This window comes from Rattus rattus, chromosome 3 (assembly GCF_011064425.1).
Source record: "Rattus rattus isolate New Zealand chromosome 3, Rrattus_CSIRO_v1, whole genome shotgun sequence".
In the NCBI taxonomy this organism is placed as follows: domain Eukaryota; kingdom Metazoa; phylum Chordata; class Mammalia; order Rodentia; family Muridae; genus Rattus; species Rattus rattus.
Genome location: NC_046156.1, coordinates 15,795,895 through 15,815,321, shown reverse-complemented (window position 1 = coordinate 15,815,321; position 19,427 = coordinate 15,795,895).

Here is a 19,427-nt window from a genome sequence, read left to right as displayed (position 1 = left end):
CTCACATGTACACACACACACACACACACACACAGTCCATTATATATACAACCCCCCTACATAGATTCTAAAATATCTGTCTCTAAACTGTAGCTTTGCCTTTTCCCCCCAGAAAACAGGCCCACAGGTGAGTTTAGGGTCTGTCCGAGACTAAGCACATGTAAGTAGAGGAAGGGCAAGAGTCATGGAAGAACCAAAGAAGTGGAAGAAGCTACTGAATTGGTCACTGCCATCCAGTAGGGGACCTGGGCAAGCCAGCGTGCAGCAGTCCCTGCCTCGCCTTGGGGACATGTCCTGTAAGGAGCTAGATTAAGAAACCTCACCTGCCATGAACCATTCACTGGAGTAAGGGTGAGCATTTGGTTTCTGCTCATCTCTAACATGAGGTCTCGCCCCCTCGCCTGCCTGTGTTATGCAGGGCTTCTAGCAGTTTTATGGAGGGAACTCCAAGCCTTTAAGAGCCTCCCTGGAGTTTAAGAGGTCAGTGATGGCAAAAGGTGTCAGACTGCCCTGCAGTGGTGGGGACACTTGTGTCTATAATTTTCCAACGTTATATATACCTTTAGCCCTGTATTTAGAATGACCATCAAGGGTTTACAGAGGCCACACAGACTACAAAGCAGTGTCATTGAAGGGAGCGTTGGACAGGTGCTACAGAGGCAGACACCGAATATACTTAAACAGGATACTAACAGACCCAGCAAAGAACTGTAGACACTGGGGCAAGGAAGCCCAGGACATTCAAGGTGAGTCCCAGGACCAGGTCTATGTGCACAGAGGGCGGATGTATGTATGTATGTATGTATGTATGTATGTATGTATGTATGTATGTGCGTAGAGACAGCAATTAAAGTGAATCTTGTCAAAAAGCAGGGATCGCTGAGCTGAGAGCCCTTGGAAACCACCAGGAGTTCGGCCAAAGGCCATGCAGGCGGAACAATAAATGACTTTAGAACTCATGGGATGCGGTCCACTGGTTACCACAGACACAGGGGTGGGCCTTGGTGTGGCACGGCCCCCAGGACTCTGTGTCCTGAGGACTGTATGCTGTAATGGAGTCTGCTCTGCTTGTCGCACTCACATCCCTCTGAATCTAAGAGTTATATGAGAGCTCTAAGGGCTTCCAGTCCCTCGCTGGATAGTGTCCTGGCACTCACAGGATTAACGCTTGATCTCTTTCGGGCCCTGCTGCTGGAGCAGATTAGGATTCTATCACCTCCCTGGAGAAGAGCTTAGACATGTAGACTGTCAGCAATGACGACCACCCTTAGAAACCATTTGGAAATAAAGTTGCTCGTGAATCCAGGGTGAGATGTTTTTATCACTGGAGCTGATGTTGAAAGTCTTTGGGGACAATGTGAAGTTCAGAAAGGCCACTCTTATTTGTTAACCTTTAAGGTGGGGGAACAAGACCATGGCAGAGCTGGCTCACGTGACTCTCGCCGAGGCTGGGCTGATGATAATTGATTTCTTATGCCCGATTTTCCCCTCAGCTTCCTGATATGACTTATTGAGAATTGCTGATGAGTAGATAAACATTTTTCAGGATTTAAGGTAGATATGACTAATTTGATATAAAAGTTTAGATTTGTGATTCTTTTAGGATCCTTACAAGCTTACTTTAACAGATAAATAATAAAATAATTACTTCTTTCTTGTAAGTTCTAATTGCTGCCTGCCAGTCAGAGACACCGGCTGAGTAAACTCCCCTGCTTGCTTACACTCTGTTAATCTGTAGCAAGTCACTTGGTTATACATGTATACGAATTTTTAAGAATAATTTGTTTTCATTACCTCCGGTATGTAATGTTATTTCTTGGACAGGTATTGGAAAACACACTGTTTTTCCATAATCATGCACTAGAAGAAAACTAACGGTAGTCACATTGTAATTGTATACTGCTTAAAACGCTTAAAAGCAATGAAAGAAAGAATAAAAGATGGTGTGGCTGGAACATTGTCTCTCCCATCCATCAACTATGTGTGTATGTGTACAGTCTGTGTGAATGGGGGTTGGAACATGGTTCCTTCCATCCACCACTTGTGTGTACTTATGTGTGTATGTGTGGAATACTTGGAGCCTACTTGCTGGAGCTCTGCTCTAACCGTTCTGTGTGTGCATATGTATATGTCTGTCTGTAGGTCTGTATGCATGTGTATGTGTATGTATATGTGTGTATATGCATACATGTCGGTATATATATGCATGTATATTTGTGTGTATGAAGTTATAGGACTTTGCCTTTTGTTTTGTCCATTCAGAGAGCGAGAGAGAGAGGGGGAAAGAAAAAGAGAGAGAGAGAGAGAGAGAGAGAGTGTGTGTGTGTGTGTGTGTGTGTGTGTGTGTTTACAGGTATGAATTATCTCTTTCCTTCTCTTTTTCGCTGACCCCAAGGAGTTAAAAGAGACCCTTGTTTTTCCCCTGGCCTCAGAGAGTACCAGCCCCAGTAAATCAAGCTCTGCTCCCTCAGAGTCTCTAATCACTGGATGCCTTTGGCAGCAGCCCCTGTAAATATCTGGATGCAGCCCTGTCAGGGGCTCTAAGACCCCCCAACAGCTGTCTGCCTCGGTTTACCCACCACATGGATACCAAAGCCATTGAGATCTGGGGCCCTTACAGGAACCTGAGGAGGTAAGTCACCCATTGTTTTGAGTAGAGCAGGATCAGGAACTTGAGTATTTGGAGTTGAATTTGCCTAGGCCCAGTCAGTTGAGAAGCCTGACCCCAAGAAGCTGCTGCCAGAGTGGGGTGGAGGCTCCACTCAGCCCAGAAGGCCGATCCCAGGATTGCCTGCTGCTGTGGGCAGAGGCTCCCTCCTGCTAAGCATTGACTCCACCAAAATGGAACAAGGTAAGGACAAAAGGCTTTCCTCCTGTGTTATTAAACACACGCGCAAGGGAAACCCGGCTAGCACAGCTGACTGGTTTTCTCCAGCTCGAACAGGCAGCCAGCCCTTGGTCTCCTAGACCAAGGAACTTTAGATATGGAAACACCGGAGACAGCAGAAATAGATATTAAGGAACGATTTACAGAGAATGGAGGGAAGGATGCGCCTCTCGCCGCACTCACTGTTTGGACTATTCTTTTCTTTCTTTTTCCTTTTCTTTTTTTCTGGAGCTGGGGACCGAACCCAGGGCCTTGCGCTTGCTGGCAAGCGCTCTACCGCTGAGCTAAATCCCCAACCCCTGTTTGGATTATTCTTAAGCAGACATCATCCATCATCCATCATCGCAGAGAAGAAAGAGCTCTGGTCCACCGGGGAGCCCTTTGCTCCCCCTCATGAAGGGATCCCTTCATGATGTCTCATTCAGGATCTAAGAAAAACGTTTGTTTCTTGATAGTGAAGGATAAGGAAGACGGCTCAGGAGAAGACGGTAATGAATCAGAGGAGGAGAACTTGACCTTGGAAAAGCAATCTGACTTGCAGGAGGAGGCAACAGAATACTGTAAACCGGAATGGCCTGGACTGCAATGCTCGACCCGTGGCCTTCTCTCAAGGCCTCCTGAACCATGTAAAGGGGTCTATGGGATTCGCCACTGCTCTGCTGGGCTGTCAGGCTTCACGAAAGTGTCATTCATTAAGATGGTTTATTATTTTAAAACTCTAAATGATTTTAAAAGGCTTCTATTAAAAAACCACTGGGATTTGTCCTCTCTTAAAAATTATTACGGCTAAATTGAAGCCATTGTTTGATAGTCTCAGCCTAGAGGCTGCCCCAGAGTCATTAAGAAAGTTGACTTCTACAGTTAAAATCTCATTAACCTTTTTAGAACCAGACCAGCACTGTTGTCCAAAGATATTAATGTTCACCCGTGATTCCTCCTCAGACACATTGCCTGCTCACACAAAACCTTTCCCCACATAAAAAAACTTCTACACAACCAGGGGAGCTAATAACATCACTGCTTTTACAAGACTAGAGGACAAGCCCTTTGACTTGTATAGTAACTCTTAATATATAGTCAAGGTAATCTCTTGTGTTAAAGAAATGGTTCACCGCCTTCTGAAGGCTTCGCTATCCTAGCCCTGATCTTAGAGTTGTGTACGAGTTTACTTCAATTTAGACGTTTCCCTTTCTTGATGGGACGCCCTCAAGCTCATGTTATGCTCTGTAACAAGTCACTTGGTTATAAATGTACACGAATTTTTAAGAATAATTTGTTTTCATTACCTCCGGTATGTAATGTTATTTCTTGGACAGGTATTGGAAAACACACTGTTTTTCCATAATCGTGCACTAGAAGAAAACTAAACGGTAGTCACATTGTAATTGTATACTGCTTAATGCTTAAAAGCAATGAAAGAAAGAATAAAAGATGGTGTGGCTGGAACATTGTCTCTCCCATCCATCAACTATGTGTGTATGTGTACAGTCTGTGTGAATGGGGGTTGGAACATGGTTCCTTCCATCCACCACTTGTGTGTACTTATGTGTGTATGAGTGGAATACTTGGAGCCTACTTGCTGGAGCTTTGCTCTAACCGTTCTATGTGTGCAAATGTATATGTCTGTCTGTAGGTCTGTATGCATGTGTATGTGTATGTGTGTATGTACATACATGCCTGCATATATATATATATATATATGTGTGTGTGTGTGTGTGTGTGTGTGTGTGTGTGTGTGGTGTATGAAGCTATTGGACTTTGCCTTTTGTTTTGTCCATTCAATGTGTGTGTGTGTGTGTGTGTGTGTGTGTGTACACATGTGAATTTTAAGTTTTGCTCCCTCAGAGTCTCTAATCACTGGATGCCTTTGGCAGCAGCCCCTGTAAATATCTGGATCTACCCCAGTCAGGGACTCTAAGCACTGACCCCCAACAGCTGCCTGCCTTGGTTTACTTACAATCATTGGCAGAGTTCTCTGCCTGTCTGTCCCCCAATACACACCGCAGGTTATCAGATGACGGGGCAATGGTTACATCACCGTTACAGCGTTAGGTGTCCCGAGTTTGATGGGAACCAGGTGAGGATGTTGTGTCTTGTTCATTTGACCGTGCCTCATAAGGTCATGAACCTGGTTTTCCTGATGTGGTTTGGAATGCCCACAGGTTCATGTGTTTTTAGTTTCTTCTGTGTATTCTTAAGTAGTATTTTATTGCTCGTACAAAAAAGTTATTTATTAGCCCGTGCCTCATGGGGTCATGCTAGACAGATGGCAGCCTCCACATGCACGAACAGGATGCAGATTCAGTCTGCCTCAACCTTCGCACTCAGAATGGAAGCAAAGTGACTTTATCTGCACTGTCCTTGCTGCACTGACGGTGACAGAGGCTCCTGTGATATGGCCTCACTCCGAGTGTGTGCCTTCACAGACTGACTTGGCCTTCCATGACACAGCAGGCTCAGTTAAGCCTCCCCCAGGTAAATGGCCTGACCTAGTGTGGCCGCTTGTGGATGCAGTGGTTGCTCCTCTGCTCTCTGTGGTACCCATGAGTGGCTTGCTGCATGCACAGAGGCCTTGGCTCATTTAAAGAGCTGTAATATGGCAGCTGGGATCTGTCTTTCCAAGCCTGCCCTATGGGTTGAACAATGCAGATCTCAAGAGCAGGAAATTAACATTCTGGGGGACAACCTTTTTCCAAAGATGGCACATTTACAGCCTCCTAGGACTCCCCTTTCTGAGGCAAAGGCATGCAGATCCATGATCGCCGTTCTGACCTCTTTCGCCCCATTGGTTAGCTTTGCCTGGTTTTGAACTTCTCGTGAGCATGAAGTCACGGTATGACATTGTGTGCTGTGCTACGGTGACAATGACGTGTTCCGGGTTCAATTCAGTCATGTTGTTTTAGGTGGCAGTGATTTGGTCTCTTACCATCGAGGTCTTTGTAAAAGAGTGTCCTGGTACATTTCCCACCTGTTGTTACAGAACTTTTGATTTCTTTCTAGCTGGGGCTCATGTGACCGAAGTCATCATAGATAGAACCATTGGTGTCCATTGCATATATTTTAAACTCTGAACTGCTGTGCCTTACGGTAAAATATATCCAGTGCCAGAGTCTCTCTGACCAACATCCTAGTCGGAATCTTAGGTCTTTTTGATGAGGGGTTCCTTCCATCAAGGAAGGAGTTAGAGGGGTTAGAACTTGAATTCTGCTGATAGGTTAGGTTATGTGGTTAGCCTCCCTATCTTATCTCCCTGGCCAGCCTTCTGCAATAATCCTGTCAGGTCAGCTTGGATGGAAACTCCTTATCAAAGGATGCTTGCCCTCAGTCGGTGTTCATCCACTCCCCTCCGTCTGGTTCTGGGTTTTTCCTTGTTCTCATTGGAGTGGGAGTTAAGGATCAGACTCTTCTTCAGGGCTAAACTCCACGGCAGTGGTGCTACACGAATTACCACAGGGCTGACAGCACCTTAAATGTTTATTTCCAGGATACCTCGGTTGGAGGGAAATGCTGGGGATATTTTCAACATTTAATTTTATAATTGTTTATTGGTGCTATATAAAAATAAAATCAATTTTATGTCACAAATGTCTCCACACTCTCCTGGTATCTTGTCATAAAAAAGTTGACTAAATGGTACTAGCATTGCTCAATAAATTCCCCATTGGAGTCGAAGGAAACCATTCTCGTGACAAGAAGAAGGGAAGGGCATGGGTTATAACTCTGTGACAGAGGACATGATGAACAGGCATAGGGCTGTGGGTTCAATCCTAAGCGCTCTCTCTGTCTCTCTGTCTCTCTGTCCTCTCTCTCTCTCTCTCTCTCTCTCTCTCTCTCTCTCTCTCTCTGTGTGTGTGTGTGTGTGTGTGTGTGTGTGTGTGTCGATCTCAGTGACCTTGACAAATTCATTTGTTTCTAGCAATTTATGGATCTGTTGTGGGTATTTATGTGTATTGTCATACCATTTATGACGGGTGACATGTATCATCATTTTGACATGTATCGTCATTTTGACATTTCATTTTTATGTACTAGCAAGTGCCTCCATTGTAATAATACAGAAAGAAAGGATGGGTATTCTTTTCTGTTTTGCCCAGTCTCAGGGTGAGCATTCAGAAAATATCCCATAGATCATCATGAAGTCTAACCCTGATTAAGGAAGTATCCTTCAAGTCTACGAAGAATTTATTTTAAAAATCTTGAATATAATTGGACACGGTGGCTCACGCCTTTCATCCCAACACTTGGTAGGCTCAAGGAGCAAGACTGCCACATGCTCAAGGCCAGACTTTCAACATAATGAGTTCCAAGATAGCCTGATCTACAGTGTGAGAACTTGTCTTAACCACCCAAGATAATGGGGTCATGGATAATATCAGGGTCCTGGATGATATCATCTTCACTAGATTATGACATCATCTTCCTTTTTTGTCTGGCTATATGGAGTCACGCACTGATTGGGTTTGCAGTGTTAAATCACTCTTGTGTCTTGGAATAAATTCTATTTGATCGCAATGTAGGTCGGTGTCTTCTCTAAAATGCACTATTTTATTAAGAGTCTTTGCACTCGTGCTGAGGTGAGAGACTGGTGTGAGCTTTTCCCTTCTTGTAATGAATACCCTGGCCAACTACTACTACCAAGCTCGCTCCCACACACCCTTATCCTTGAGAAGTCATGATCCTTCATCTCGTCACTGCAATTGTTTGTATGACTATTTCCAGTTCATTAAGTTCCCCTTAGATTATTCTTGAACCTTTGATCATCTATGATAGGAAATCACTTATTTTAATTATGTATTTCAAAATATTTTCTAGTTTTAATTTTGAATTCTTTTTAGCTTGTCAGGTATGCTGCTTAATTCTCAGGCGTTTAGAACTTTTTTTTTTTTTACTGGATATATTTTTATTTACATTCCAAATGTTAAACCCTTTCCCAATTTCCCATCCATAAGCCCTCTATCCCATTCCTCCTCCACCTTCTTCTATGAGGCTGTTACCCCCACCCAACCACCCACCCCTTCCCGCCTCCCTGCCCTGACATTCCCATACACTGGGGAGCCTTGGCAAGACCAAGGTCTTCTCCCCCCATTGGTGCCCAACAAGGCCATCCTTTGCTACATATGCGGCTGGAACCGTGGGTCTGTCCATGTGCACTCTTTGGATGGTTTAGTCCCTGGAAGCTCTGGTTGGTTGGTATTGTTGTTCCTATGGTGTTGCAAGTCCCTTCGGCTCCTTCAATCCTTTCTCTAACTCCTCCAATGGGGACCCTTCATTCTCAGTTCAGTGGTTGGCTGCAAGTGTCTGCCTCTGTATTTGTCATGCTCTGGCATAGCTTTTCAAGAGACAGCTATATCAGGTTCCTGTCAGCATGCACTTCTTGGCATCAGCAATATTGTCTGGGTTTGGTGGCTGCATGTGTATAGGCTGCATCCCCAGGTAGGGGCAGGCTCTGAATGGCCATTCCTTCAGTCTCTGCTCCAAACTTTGTCTCATATTTCCTCCTATAAATATTTTTATCCACCCTTCTAAGAAGGACTGAAGCATCCACACTTTTGTCTTCCTTCTTGTGCTTCACGTGGTCTGTGGATTGTATCTTGGGTAATCCAAGCTTTTGGGCTAATATCCACTTATCAGTGAGTGCATACCATGTGTGTATTTTTTGTGATTGGGTTACCTCACTCAGGATGATATTTTCTAATTCCAGCCATTTGCCTATGAATTTCATGAAATCATTATTTTTAATAGCTGAGTAGTACTCCATTGTGTAAATGTATCACATTTTCTGTATCCATTCCTCTGTTGAGGGACATTTGGGTTCTTTCCAGCTTCTGGCTATTATAAATAAGGCTGCTATGAACATAGTGGAGCATGTGTCCTTGTTATTTGTTGGGGCACCTTTTGGGTATATGCCCAAGAGTGGTATAGCTAGGTCCTCAGGTAACAATACGTCCAATTTTCTGAACCTCCAGATCCTTTGTAGAATTGTAATTTAATTTCACTGTAGTTGGAAACCATGCTCAGAGATTTGTTTTTAATTCATCAATGTACGCATGAGAGAGAGAGAGAGAGAGAGAGAGAGAGAGAGAGAGAGAGAGAGAGAGAGAGTTATCAGGTGCATATAGGAACCTGGAATCTGTGTGTGTGTTAATGTGTATATGAAGATCAGAGGTTGATATCCAGGGTCTTCTTTGATTTTGTCCCACTTGATTTTTGGAGTCAGGGTCTCTTTTTGAATTGGAAGCTTACAAATTAGGCTGGATTTGTTGGGCAGCAAGCTCCCATGATCCTCCTGTTCTTCTAGCCTATATATACAGTGCTGGACTTAGAGGCATGACCCACTATGGTGCTATGTAGGGATGTTGACTCTGGTCCTCACATTTGCACGGTGAGCACTTTACTGGATACATTGTTCCCTGTATGCTACCACATCGTAAGATTGAACTCTTTTTAAATGGTCTATTTTGGTAAAAATACTTCATATGCAATTGAAAAAATGTGTGTTCTGCAATTTCTGGGTATATTTTTTGGTATATGTCAGTTAAGCCAAGGTAGTTAACCATACAAATCAAATATTCCCTGTTTTATTAATTTGTGGGTTTTTAAATTTCTTGTTATTTCAGTTACTGGGAGAGAAGTGTTGAAAAATTAAAAACCAACTTATAATTGAAGATTTCTCCCTTTCTATCTCCTTTAGTTAAGGCTTTTGCTGTAAATGTATTTCAAACTATGTTATTTGTTAAATACATATTTAATAACATTACATAATCACCTCCACGATATGTCTTTTCTATTCCCAATAACTCTACTTCCATCATGACCTTTTATATTATTTACTATATTTATATTATTATTATTATTATTTATACTACATTGTTGTTTTTAATATTGAATTTAATTTGATTTAAAATCAAAACAAATAAATCAAGCTAGCGCAATGGCTGGCATCTTCAATTAACATAATGACAATTACCTTTATAACATCCATTTTCTTCTATTTATCCAGTACTTGGTTTTGGCAGAATGGATGTCAATGTAGCCTACAGGCTGAAGCTAGGGAGTCCTATCAGACACCATGAAGAAAGAATACCTGTGGATTAATGTAAAGATGTCAATGTTAAAGATTAATGCAAAGCTCATTGTCACACAGAGCCTCAATCGGACTCCTGCCTCCACCTCCCTCATTTCAGCATTCCCTGATAATGCCAATTAGTTTCTCAGAAGAAAACACCAGTGTGTGATTAACAAGGAGGAAACATGCAAATGTTTCAAAGGGCACTAGTCATCAAAATTTAAGGGTGTTGTTTTAACATAGCTATTCTGCTTCTGGGCATGTATGTTACCTACACACTAGGTCAACAACTTTTCATATATGAGAGAGAAGCTCAGATAAACTTATAAAACTATATGTAGAAGGATGCCTCACAAAGCCTTCTTTATATTAGTGAGAAATCAATTAAACCAAATGTCTACTACTGAAGTAAATACTCTTATTTAATATTTACTTTGGTACATCTTATTTATTTATGTGCAATGCTTATAACAAATATCCCTTTAATAATTGAAAAAATGGCATGAATACAAAGTACTGGATTGGAGACCATTTTGAAATCCTAACCTGTTTAAGTAAGAATGATAATCATGTCTTTAATATTGATGCTCCATTATTCGTTTCTCTTTATTCTACCCCCCACTTTCTTCGTCCATCATCTTCTTCATGCTCTTCTTCTCAGGGAGAATTATGCTTGTGTCAATCGGCCCATTATTTCCTTTAGGAGTTTCGTTTGTTCATATTGTATCTGCTTCACAAAACCAGGAAGACAAAAGGTGATTTCGAACTAAATTGACTACCCTGTTACGTTCTGTGCTTGTGGGTTAATTGTTCTCCCAAAGTAGTCTTGATTGATAAGACACAACAGACTGTAGCTGGAAGAGGGAATAAAATCAGCTGCCATCTGGGTCCCTCTCCACCCATCTGAGGAAACATCTTGCTGATAAGAACATTCCGATCTAAGGGCATGAGGGACTACTGGGGGGGATTTATTTTGGTTCCGAGGGACAAACTGGAGTTCCTTCCTGCATATGCACAGGTGTCCCGAGACCCTCCCTGTCATCATTTACTTTGGGACCTGTGCCCCTGACTCTTTTATTTCTTCTCCGTCTGCATGTCTGATTTGTATGCTTCCATTTTTTACAACATACACAGGACGGTTCTCTCAGACTTCACCAGGCCTCTGATTTCACATCTGCCTTCATTCCCTGTGACCGCAGTCACAGATCTTAACACACAATGCAGCGCCTTCCCAAAGTTATGTAGTATTCCTTTTCTTTCTTTCCTTTTTTCAAAAATAGCTTTACTGAGATATTTATGTGTTATACAGTTCATCTTTTTAAACCTTATAATGCAGTGAGTTTTAGTTTTTTCGGTATTGGCTAGTCATTGCCACAATCAATTGTACAACATTTTAATCATCCAAAAAAAAAAAAAAAAAACCATTAGAATCTGCTCTTCCCTCTGCTACCCATGCTCTCTCTTCCAAGGTCCAGACCCCACAAGGTCAACTGTGTGCTTTATATATCTGTATATTTACCTATTCTGGAGACTTTTGTAGAATTCTTATTTATCTATAAGTTCATATCCTTTGGCCAATGTCTTCTCATTTCTATCTACCCTCAATATCCCCAAATTCTGGTGACTACCACCCCGCTCTCTAATTCCACAGCCCAGCAACGTTCTTGATTCCACATATGAGTGAGGCCATGGGCTGTGTGTCTTTCTGTGCCTGGCTCAATTCTCTTAATGCCACCTCCTCCAGGTTCATTTTTGTGGCCACGAATGACTTTGTCCATTTTCTGGCTACAGGATCCCTTTGCGTATACCAATCCCACTTCCTTTATCTGCTTATCTGTTGACTAATGGGCTGATCCATATCTGGGCTGTTGTAAATTATGTTGTAAATATGGGGGTACTGATATCTCTTTAACATTGTAATTTCATTTTTCCTTGTATGTATATCCAAGAGTGAGACTGTTGAACCACAGAATAGTCTAAAGTATTTTGAGGAACCTGTGTGTTTTTCCTCTCTGTCTCTGTCTCTGTCTCTGTCTGTCTCTCTCTCTCTCTCTCTCTCTCTCTCTCTCTCTCTCTCTCTCTCTCTCTCTCTCTGTGTGTGTGTGTGTGTGTGTGTATGCAAAAATATATCAAAGATTGTGTTCCCACTCCTTCTCTGACTCTGACTTCCTTCCATTATTACTCCATTCCTTTCTCTCTCTCTCTGTTTTATAGACAAGGACTTTCTGGTTGGCTTGACCAGCCTGGTGTTTGCCACATAGTGCCAGCTGGTTTCTATTTATGGCCATTCCCCTGGCTTAGCTTCCCATATGATAAGATTATACACATTTTGAAATTAGTGTCTACCTTATGTTGGTAACCGAATACCACAGATTAGATAATTCATAAAGAACGGGGGCTCGCTGAGGTTAGTGTTGTGTCTACCAAGGATCTTGTTACTGCATCATAAAATGGCGGAGGACATCACGTGCTTGCCATCAAGTTGGTTTCTTTATAGCAGATTCATTGTTGCGATTATCTATTAACCCTTATTGAAGGAAGACTAGACATGATCCCATCAACTTGAAGTCGTGCCAGAGCTTTTTGTGCTTGGCATCCCCTCTCTCATTCTCAACCGGTGCCCCCTCCCTCTCTGCTCCCTCTTTCCTCTTCCCTCATGACTCTGCTCCCATCTGTCTGCCTGTCTACAAAACCACTCATCTGCCTTTACCGCTTCCCAACTCCTCACTCCTCTCCCCTACCCTAATAAACTCCTCTATACCACATCTGTGCATGGTCTAATTTCTCAGGGGTACCGCCAAGGACACCCCCCATCCCATTATATTTCATAACATTGGTGTTGTGACCCAGGAGGCTTTCCTGGTACTTGTGCTCCTTCTCCTGGGTCTAAGCCACACAGCAGGAGTCTATTTCCTGCCCACTGTTACCTGCAACAAATCTCCTTCTGGGCCACTGATTGTTCAGCACCTAAGCCACCAAGACAAGTAGGTAAGTTTCTCCTTCAGTCTGTGTAAACGTTACCGTGAGTCTGAGGAAGCGGCCTTTGAATGTCGGCACTCCTCTGGTATTCTCGGAAGTGGAGGTACCTCCAGCCAGAGCCTTTAAGGCCACAGATGGCCTTCTTCACCTGACCCCATCCCACCACCATTGGAGTTGTAACCCTGCAGGTTCCTTAGGCCTTACAGACTATTGAGCCCCTTCCTGCCTTTTTCTGTCACCTCCACCTTGTAGCTGCCTGTAAATCCTACAGCTCCTTTAGGCCCTTGTGGGTTTTGTGACTCTGTTCCTAATCCTTTCCTGTGGAAGAGACCCGACTACTAGGGCTCAGGTTTCTTCTTCACCTACTGACCTCTACAAAAGCTATGCTACCAGGCCCCAAGAATCTTTTCTGCCTTAGCCAGGCTGAGCCTCTGACACCCTTTGAGTATGGTGAGGACCCACTGAACAGCTTGGTCCTCATTTAGTCCTCCCTGAATCCTGGAGACACCTACAACTACAGTGACATTTTCTTCCCCCTTTCTCATGCATAAGAATAGTTTCTCTTCTCATTCCCTCTTAGAAGACCTCCAGTCTCTATACCGGATCTGAAGGGGCCTGAATTTATTTGCCTTTCTAATCCATTTTGGCTACAATATCCCTTATATAATCAATCCAAGTGGTTGTCTAGTAGCACCCTTGGTCCTAATATTATTTGGCACCTTTTCAAATACTCAAAAGATCAGGGAGGTGAAAGAGATTGCTTCTCCCTATTTCTCTTTTCACCAAGCCCTGCTCTTTCTGTCTGGTCTCCCTCCCCACACTGACTAAGTGTCTTTCTTGCCTGTGAGTTTGCCACAGGTCAGTGATGGGTGGAGTCAGTGACTGCAGCATGCACACGCCTTTCCACTGCAGCAGCTGCTCTCAAACCCACTCCTGAGGTACGTAGGGATCACTTGTCTGTGAGTTTGAGTCCTAATTCTAGAATCTCATTCCTCTGGCTTTCAGCCTGCCCATGTGAACCAGACGCCCTCCCAGCTCCAGGACTTCTGCAGCTAACTAAGTCTGCACTAAGTCAAGTGCCCTCTCTCTCTCTCTCTCTCTCTCTCTCTCTCTCTCTCTCTCTCTCTCTCTCTCTCTCTCTCTCTCTCTCTCTCCATGGACTTAGATTGTATTACACACATTGGCCCACTCTCCAAATTCTCAGCACCACAAATAATGATCCCCAAATATCTTAAATCTACACTAGCCCTGTTCTACACTTAACTTTCTACTTCCCTACCCTTAACATTTTATCTCTAAATTATGTATACTCTGCTCTTAAAGAAATCTTAAGATTATGCTGTAAACTCTTATCTAAGGATTTGTAAATTACTCATTGGCTATGGTTTAAAATCTATATAAGCTACAACAGTATCTGGCTTTAAACTTACAACGAAAGACTTATAATTTTAAAAAACATATACGATTCAACTCTTGTTCAGGCCACGTGTGTACGTAACTCAAATTCAACTCTGTGTATATGTAACTTGGATTTAACTGTGTGCACATGTGCATGTAACTTAGATGTAACTCTCATTTTAAAAAAATACATCTATAGAAACATAAATGTTTTTAAATAGCAACATGGGCCACATGGCTTGCAACCTGTCATGTGACTTCATGTGTCCTAAGGCGACCACATGGTGTAGAGCAACAATTATGTAACTTTTTAGGTCTAGCAAACTCTTTGTTTATTATTGTAGCCACTTTTAAACTAAGACAGGAACAGGTCTCGAATATTTTAAATGGGTATGAATTTTTGTGCAACGACGATAAAAAGTCAAAGTTATATTTGCCACAACATACCCTATACGTGATTCAATCTTGGTATGGAAATACTCTGTAAATGATGGTGAAAATTTAAGGTTATGAAGATCTATTCAAAGTAACAAAAGCTATTTTAATATATGCATTGCCGCTGCCTGCCTGTTCAACTGGTTTTTAATGTGTTAATAAATGCTGTTTCTTTTTCCTGCCACCAGCTGCCAGGCTCATAATTTACCCCTGGGCTTTCTTGTCAGTAGGCTCAGACATGTTTTTAAAGTCCAGGGTAAAAAACAGGACTCTGGCATATAATATTGGATATGGTTAAAAATGTATAATCTCTATAACGAAGTGATAACTTAATACTCATAACTCTAGGTTAGTAATTGAAAGTTTGTGCTTAAATAATCTTAAACCACGTGGCACAACTCTATCCTGTGTATTAACCACACATGGCTGGTTGCCATCTTCGCTAAGGTGGGAGAAAATGGAAGTCATGGCTTCACCACCATCTTGACTAAGGGCAACCACATGTGGCATGAGCTGACCAAGGAAACGTCTCCAAAGATACTTTTAAATTGGGATAAAGTTTTTGAATGATCCCTGTCTTATCTCTAAAATCTAGGTTAATAAAAGATAGGATTTAAAACAATACTTGTTTTATGAGATACTAAAAATGCACCCCCTGCATTCATATACAGGAATATACCTTGCTGACAGCCACTCCTTTTAAAATGATAGTAACCTACTCAGTGTTAACTTTAGAGACATTGAATTGTTTACACATTTAGAACTCTGTTTTGCCTTCTTAAAAACTTATGGTTATGCTCTATGTCGTTACTCTTTAAAAAAATACTGTAATTTCATATCACAAAAACACAACTGAGAGCTTTTAAACTTCTTTTAGACATTTGGAGGTTTACAACATAAAGTTAAAAATATCACTGCCTTGAAATATGTTTAACCTTGTTTTTGCTAATGTCTAAACATTCTGCTAATGACATTTTCATAACTAAAACCATATGGGCAACTATTATGTCCCACAATAATATACCATGTAAAGTTCAGAAAACCTCCAGTCTCATTATGGACTATGTTTGGGGATTAAAATATTTTGTTTTGAAGCTGAGGAAACTCTAATTTAAAATTTCCATTTTAAATTTAAACCTAAGAGGCTAAAAAGCATATGAAGTCCTAGTCTTAGGAAAGCTATTAAATTATTATAAACTGTTAAGGATAATTTAATAATTATATAATAGCCACCTTATATGTTCAGAACTCTATTTATCCAATATAATTAATTATAGGATCAAATCTTATGTAGCCTTCTGTTTTATGTTTGCAAAGTATAGTTTAAAGCGAGTAACTAAGAAGAGATAAAGGCTGTTTGACTTAGATATGCTTGCTCCCAAGAAGGAGGGTACTAGCCCTCAAACCTGACAGATCGGCTGAATATGGCATTTAAGATATTTGAACTTACCATGAGGGACAGAGACTCCCAAATCCTAACAGTGGTCCTCCAATGTCTCCAAGAAGATAATGGGCATAGCCATAAAGGACTCCCCCTGGAGTAGGGTACGCTAACCACTGGGCAGGTGTGCCCTAATACCTCACCTGTTGCTGGGGCCCAGCCTGAACTGTGGACAAACAGGACACCAGAGAGTTAATTGTCACACATTGCCTAAGACAAGGTGAAGTCCCCATATTCCTCCTCCACAGAAAAAGCCTCTCATCTTCTAGGCTTGGTGACCAAAATCTTCCTCTGCTCAGGATGCCATGGAGACCATAGGAGTCTGGGACAACTGTCTAGGTAGTAGACTATGGACTAGCCTCTGTCATTTTAATTGATACATAGGCCATTGACATTATAATGTATCCTTTTCAGGTCTCTGATAACATTGCCGGCTAAGCTAACTGTAGCTAGAGAACAACAGGTTACCTTCTTATCCCAAGTTATCCACTATCAAGTTAGTTCAGTAGTCAATTTGTTGGTTAGTTAAAGCTACCGGTCTCTTACTTAAAAATGGAAACAGGTTTGCCTTTTACTAGACTTCTTAGACCTCATGTAGCTTCCATATTATGAAAATAGTTCTTATATACTACCTATTGGGATAGCAAGAAAAAAGCTAGTTGTGATCTGGCTAATATTTGATGTATTGTGTTGAATAGAAGCGATAAGTATGGGAAACCTTACCTTTCAGACAGAGGACCAAGAACCTTCAACTACTTCAGCATAATGCAGATGTGCGATTGCCATGTATGGCTTTTATTATGTTAAAATTTGTTCTGTGTTTAATTTGTGGAGATATTGTGCTATGGAAGGAAGAGTTTTATCAAACGCCCTTTTTATGCATTCTTGAGATGATCTTGTGTTTTATCCTTACTTCTCTTAGCATAATTGATCACATTTGTAGGTTTGGTCATGTTGATACACTTTCATATTCTTGTTGTAGTCCTAATTGAATCATAATGAATGATCTTTTTATATGTCATTGAATTTAATTTGCTATTATGTTATTGAAGAACTTTGTATCTATAGTCTTTAAAGGTATCGGCCTGTGGGTTTCTTTCTTGCTGTGTGGTTTTCTGATTTGTACACCTCAGAAGTACCCTCCTTAAAATGCGTTTGGAAGTATATCTTCTGTTCAATTTTTGGAAAGCTAGAAAAAGTTAGCATGGATTCTTTCTGTATTTGTGCAGAATTCGGAAATGTAGTTTTGGAATAGTGGGAGAGAAAGGGAGTGTGGAGTCTTCATGTTTGGGAGTAGAATTAAAACAGAAAAAAAATCAAGTCTTATACATTTTTTGATGGGACTATTTTAAATTATTGACTCAATTTGTTTGTTCTCTATTCGTCTGTCCAGGTTTTTTATTTCCTCGTTATTTGATTTTGGAAGAGAATGTATCTATACTTCAAATCTGAGTTTACTATTTTTTCCTCTGGAGTGTGTAATGCTGAAGCTAAGATGTCACGGTCCCTTCCGTTGCCATCTTGTGCTCTGTCTCTCCCTTCAGAACGACGACTCTTCTTGGTATATAACCCTGTCTTCAAATCATCTCGCATTTCTTTTATAATACCAGTCATTGGTTCACTTAATAATATCCATAGGTTTTACTTTTTTTCAAGATTCCCTTTGAGGTTTTAGTTACTTACTTTAAGTCGTCATTAGTTTCAACAATACCCACACTGATTCACAGAGGCATCAAAATACAATAGGCACACAGACCCAGATACACGTGTTTATGATGTGGACATTTAGTATCATTCGAGCTCATCTCTGACACAGGGGGTGTCTCCACGCTTGTGTCCCTCTCCAAGACTTTACTATATCTATGTATTTATGTGTTTACGCATCTATGTATCTGTTTGTCTATCTGTCTGCCTGTCTGCCTATCTATCTTTATTTCTACATATTATTTCCCCTCTCACTGAAAATAGACATTTTTATTTAGCATATTCTGACCACAGTTTCCCCTTCCTCTGCTCCTTTCAGTCCCTCCCTGCCTCTCCTCTCGTCTGTATCTACTCCCTTTCTGTGCCTCATTAGAAAAGAAACCAGACTTCTAAAAGAGGACAACCAAACCTAAGAAAATAAAAGTTGGCCAAAGCAAACCAACAGAAAGAAAAGAGCCCAAGAGAAGGCACAAGGATCAGAGACCCTCTGGTTGACATATTCAGGGGTAGCATTAAAAACACAAAACTAGAAGTCATAACGTGTATGTGGAGAGCCTGGTACAGAGCTCTGCAGGCCCGTGTTGCTGCTTCAGGCTCTGTGAATTCATAAGAGCTTTGCTCAGTTGATGTATGGGTGTCTTGTTTTTCTTATGGTCTCCCAATCCTCTGGGTCTTAGACTTTCTGCCTCCTCCTCCATGGAGTTCACCGAGCTCTAATGGGGCAGAGTTGGTGGAGACTTACCATTTAGAGCTGTGTTCTAAGGCCCCCGCCCCCTCTCTCACTGTGGGTCTCTGTATTTGTTCCCGTCTGCCATAGGAAGAAGCTTCTCTGTGGATGGCTAAATAAGGCAGTGGTCAATGAGTATAAAAGAACATCTGGGTCATTTTATCACAGCTTTGTTAAAAGGGCACTTGGTTTTACCATAAGTCATCTAATCTCAGGTTCTTGTTCACCATGGCAGTGTTGGGTATGGGTTCCATCTTGTGGAATGGCTCTAATGTCAAACCAGATGTTGGTTGGTCACTCCCACAAGCTTTGTACCATCATTGTCCTAACATATTTTGCAGGCATAGTGGCACTGTAGATCAAAGGATTTATGACTGTGTTGGTGTTTATGTTTCTCTTTTGGTAGCCTGCAGAGTATCTTCCTGTATCAAAGGGACTAAAATGTAGGGATGAAGGTTTTACATAGGCACCAGCTAGGTCTTTCCATGTTCCATGAGTTGTGTGGGCATTGTCTTTAGCAATGGGACCCTGATGTCATTTTTGTGGAGAGCAACCTATTGTCTTGGCAGTAGCCTGGGTTGTTTGTTTCCTTTTGGCCAACAATTCAATTGGATACAACTCAGTCCTGGTATTGGAAGCTTCATTTGGTGACAAGAGATGACCTGTTGGTCTCCTTCCTTAGGATGATCACCTTCGTGTGTTTTAGGAAGTTTTTATTGCACTGGGTTTCCATAGCACCCTTCAAATACCCCTCAAATTTAGTTGTCTCTCCTCATGTTTCCTCACACAA